Source organism: Aplysia californica, unplaced genomic scaffold, assembly GCF_000002075.1.
Source record: "Aplysia californica isolate F4 #8 unplaced genomic scaffold, AplCal3.0 scaffold00111, whole genome shotgun sequence".
Lineage (NCBI taxonomy): Eukaryota > Metazoa > Mollusca > Gastropoda > Aplysiida > Aplysiidae > Aplysia > Aplysia californica.
The window spans coordinates 1,122,896-1,128,074 of NW_004797381.1; positions in this window are offsets into that span (position 1 = coordinate 1,122,896).

A 5,179-nucleotide genomic window follows, 5' to 3' on the forward strand; every position below is an offset into this window, starting at 1 on the left:
CTGGACATGGAAGCAGGGGCGAAGGCTGACTTGTTTGACAGGGTAATCAAAGTGAAACGGGACCAATAGATCTATATGGCCTGTAGATATCACAGAAGAATCTTACTCGAGGCGGCGACTCTGAGTTGTGAATGAAAACAAATCCGGAATTCTTATTGTATGTTCAACCGCCAAAATAATCGGGAAAGTATCTTATTAAATATCAGTTCCAACTAAAATTAAATTAACTTTAGATGTGAATACATAAACACAAAGCAAAGAAGCAGAGATGTCAGTACTAGATCTATATGTTATAGACCTACCAGAGAGTCTAACTCTTTGGTAGAACATGACAATTATCATTTTTTAAATTTCACATTTGGCTGTTTTTGTTAGCCTTTCGTGGCCAGGAGCTGGTGTCGTAATCGAGGTCACGATCTGATTATAGGACAGTAAAAAGTCGAGGAAAAAAAACAAGCACATGCAGCAGTAAAGAGATTGTTAGGAGTTAGTTCCCCTCACATTTGTGAGGTAGACTCGACCATTGTTCGTTAGCTTACTTAATCAGGGCCTGGGATTGATTATAACTGTGGCCCCAAAGGGGTGAACAGGGTATATGTGGCAATGAAACAGCCATGACTGCTATGCACATGTTCCCTAAACTGTATTGGCAGACTCTTCCCAGCCTCACTTTAAGCTTACTTAATCAAAGCTTGCGACTCCTTATGGAGTGGCCCGAGAGGGGTGAGGAGGCTATTTATGTGGCCGTGAAACCGTTTTGAAGGTTAGACATACTCATTGTGGATTACAAACCTCTTTTTACTTTTAATTTAAGAGGTTTACGTTTAAGGATGAATTTGACAGCGACAATGTTTCAAAATTAGGAAGGGAAGCAGTGATTATTTGATTATATAGACGCTTCGCCCCTGCATGGAAGGCTGGTGTCACTATATAATATAAATTATTGATGACCAAGGGTGGACAGAGGGGGACTATCGTCAGGTAGTCCAGCTGTCTGTCTGTCTGTCTCTTCCGTGCCTCTCTCTCTCTCTCTCTCTCTCTCTCTCTCTCTCTCTCTCTCTCTCTCTCAGTCACCAATTCATCTTAGATCTCTCTGTGTGCATGTTTGTCGTTTTAACTGTAATAGCTTATTAGCAGTGGCGTCGCGTGGGTTGTAGACAAGGTGGTGCATGATTGGAAAGTGAACAAATGGGCAATAGGCTTACTAGCTGCTATTAAAATTGTAATGAACGGTAGGCGGGCGCTCTGGTGTGGTCTGTTCTTTCTATAGCTTTCTGCGAGTTTCTCTGTGCGTGTTTGCGTGTGTGTGTGTGTGTGTGTGAGAGAGAGAGAGAGAGAGAGAGAGAGAGAGAGAGAGAGAGAGAGGGGGGGGAGAGAAAGAGAGAGAGAGAGAAAGAAAGAAAAAGAGAGAGAGAAAGAGAAAAAGAGAGAGAGAGAGAAAGAAAGAGAGAGAGAGAGAGAGAGAGAGAGAGAGAGAGAAAGAGAGAGAAAGAGAGAGAGAGAGAAAAAGGCAAAGAGACAGTGAATGTGATTGATGACCAAACCTTGTCAGTGTCTGATCGATCAGTAAAAAGCAGACAATGGAAACTGTACAATTTCTTTTTGGACAAGCTCAGCGTAAGCCATTCATACTTATAATACTACGTACAGGAAAAAGAGCGAACATTATTCTTGAGCTCAAAATAAAATCCCGCGGCTAATGAGGACCAAGCTCTTTTATGCGCACTTTCTCTTCTAACTGTAGCCTGCTAAATGGCACAAGAAGCAAAGCGTTAACGTGATTCATCTAGATTTCTAGAGAAAGTCAGTTAGAATCTGCAGGATATCCCGTAATCTACATCTTTCGATATTTACAACTGTTTCTAGATGATGCCGCATAAAAGCTGCAATAAAGTGAAACAATACTAACAACTCACTATGCTCACAATCTGAGAAGATTTAAAGATTTCTAATTAGATCTACTTAGCAGCACCAACAACCAGACTCAATTTCAAAATTCACCTTTACTGTTCTTAACAGCACTTGCTACACAATAGAGGGAGTAAACAGTTTCAATACCCATTCTTTATATTGAGTTACCGTAGACTCTAGTGTAGATCTAGTAGTATAAGATGCTAGCCTAGCGGAAACTTGGATCACATTTTTAGCTTGCACCAAATTGGTGCTGCAAAGAAGAGTTTCACGCACCTTTCTTCTTGTGTGGGAAGAACGATGCCCAGATTTCTCTACAGAGACAAAAAAAACTTTGGTGCAAAGATTTTGCTTGCTCCCAGCAGACACTACCGCAAGTGGTGCGACGAGCATAAACTCTCCTCGTTGTCTGTCTCTTCACTGGCGCGCGCGCAGCCAGCGGGTGACGGTTCGTCATAGATGTACACTATAGGCACTATAAGTTTAAAAGGAGATAACTCTATGGCTTATGTAGATCTAGAGCACTGACTGCACTGACTGGTTTAGAATAATTAGAAAAGGGGGAGGGGGGGTGAAGGAAGGCCAGGGTTAGGTGGAGCGCTTGCACTAATTGTACCAATGGCGCCCCGCCACTGCTTATTAGTCCCCCCCCCCCAACCTCTCTCTCTCTCTCCCTCCTCCCCTCTCTCTCTCTCTCTCTCTCTATATATATATATATATATATATATATATATATATATATATATATATATATATGTATATATATACAGGGGCGGTTTGTTAACTGGACAAGATCGGCGGTGCCGGTCAAATTTTTGTCAACTGGACCAGTTGACAAGAGATTTATTGCTGATGATGATTTTCATTCAGTTTTAAGTAAATCCAAACAAACATGTATCAACAGTCAAAAAGCGCCTTGCCGATTTGAAGGCGTTCAAATAGACAAGTGATTCACAGCTGTTTTGTCGCGTTTGTTTATCATGCCGGCTCACAACTGTTACAGTTAAATCGTCTCCTGTCGCGTCGCGGAACTTCGTACGAGGACAAACCGAACACGGCTCGCTCAGCGATGACGTCAGTCTGCTGGGCAAATCCATCGACAGTCTACAGAGGGAATAGAACATCCCTTGATTGCCAAATTGGCCTCTGTGTTTCTTACAAAATTAAGAATGAGACTGTCTTGAGCAGCACGGAAACATGTATTATTTTAACAGAAATACATGTATTTATCATTCAGCCTTTCTCTATCTATTATAAGAACATTTATTGTCAGCATGGCACTAATCTTTTTTTGTTTATTGAATTTTTAGCCACCTATAGTTCCTGTTTGGTATTAATTCATCGCTTTTCCCCCACTAAAAACTTACCTGGCCCATTGGAGTCTGGCCGGCGAAAGGAGGAATCGTCTAGTGAAGATATATAAGGTGAATTATAACCAGGAGCGATAGGCACTTGGCTGTCACAGTCTGGGCCGAGAACAGTTAGGCCTACGCCTCCCTTCCCTCCCCCTTTCCACCGTCATCCCAGCAAGACACCAAGTTCTATAATTAGCGTTTGACACACTTCCCTACTTTGTTACAACAGTGTTCTGTTCTGAGAACTGAGAAGTGCAATGAAGAACGTTTGATGATATAATGATTGGAAACTCTTGTGTGCTAACTTTGTCCAGATTTGTATAGTATCTGATTGTAGACTTGATCTGCATGGGACAGCGTCACTGGTACAGTATCAATTGACTTTTTGTCATCATACACTTTCGGTTTGTTTTCTAGGACAGTTGTGTTTCTTTTTCTGTGCCGATCAAGTCAGTTTCTATTAGTCTCAGTAACTTCCATCATACGTTATTCGTAGCTTTGTTTCTTTACACTACCATATTTTAGCTCTTTAACATTATATCATACTGTTTACAATGGTGTGTGTGAGTTGGGGAGAGGGTGGGGATGGCGAAAGTAGGGGGGAAATGAGGAGAGAGAGAGAGAGAGAGAGAGAGAGGGGGGAGAGAGAGAGAGAGAGAGAGAGAGAGAGAGAATGTGTGAGTGTGAGTGTGTGTGTGTGTATGTGTGCGAGTGTGTGTGTGTGTGTGTGTGTGTGTGTGTGTGTGTGTGTGTGTGTGTGTGTGTGTGTGTAGGAAGGGGGTGGGGGGGAGTGAGAAAGAGTCGATGTGAATGACGGCCGGTCAGTTCTATAAACCACGAACCGCCACTGTATATTTTCTGCTATTACAGCGTTCGCTGGTATATCTAATACTAATTGACACTACCTTTTCATTTCTAACAACGCATACTCCTAAAGATCCTGTCATCAATACGATCAATAATATTGCATTGGATATATTCTAGACCTAGATTTCGTGATTGTCAATGTCTAGACCTAGATCTAGATATATCTAGATCTAGATTTAGTAGATCGTGAGCCTATGCTCCCGGTGCCCGGTATCAGTACACTAGATTTACCCTCTGATCTTATCACTCGTTACCGATGTGAGGCTATTTTTTAATCTAATGTTTTAATTTTTTTAAAATAATTTAGATCTAGATAAATTATTGGAATACGTTGATCAATACTTAAGTTTGGTAGATAGACCTGTATGATTATTTAGATCTAGATCTAGATTAGAATGGACCCAAGAGTAGGATCAACTAGGACTCTCTCATGCTCTATCCAACAAGCCCAGGGCCAAGCCATGGGGGCTCAGTCACACGCTCGCTGGGGGCGTGGCCTACGTGCGCTACGTTTTTGTTTGTTTTTTACAGAGGGAAAGAGGCAGCTGCAGCATATGAGGTCTGTCTCAGAATAGTTTCCCAGTCATGCTGTCCTCACATATAATTATAAATCACCTTGTGTTTGGTATCAAAGGAAAGCTTATTCAAATACCTATTTAACGTAGGAATCATCAAGTTCCCGACATTTCTCCATTTGATGTATCCAGCGGTCAAAGACGGTGGTCAGTGATCGTTTGTCCAAGGTCCTGAGTGCTTTTCTCACAGCCTCTTGAATCTGGTCCTCGTCCTCAAATCTCCGACCTCGCAGCATTTCTTTCACCTTGGGGAATAGGTGGAAGTTGCACGGGGCGATATCGGGCGAATAGGGCGGGTGTTCCAAGAATTCCCCTATCCTCAGAGAAATTCGCGCCCGCAACCCGCAAGTTGCGCGCGCAACTTTTGCCTTCAGCCAAGGAGTTTAGAATTAATGGAGCCTCCTCTCTCTCTTCGCTGCGCCGCGGCGCTTTTCCCTTTCGTCAACCCGCAGCCACCTCCGAATCGTCAGC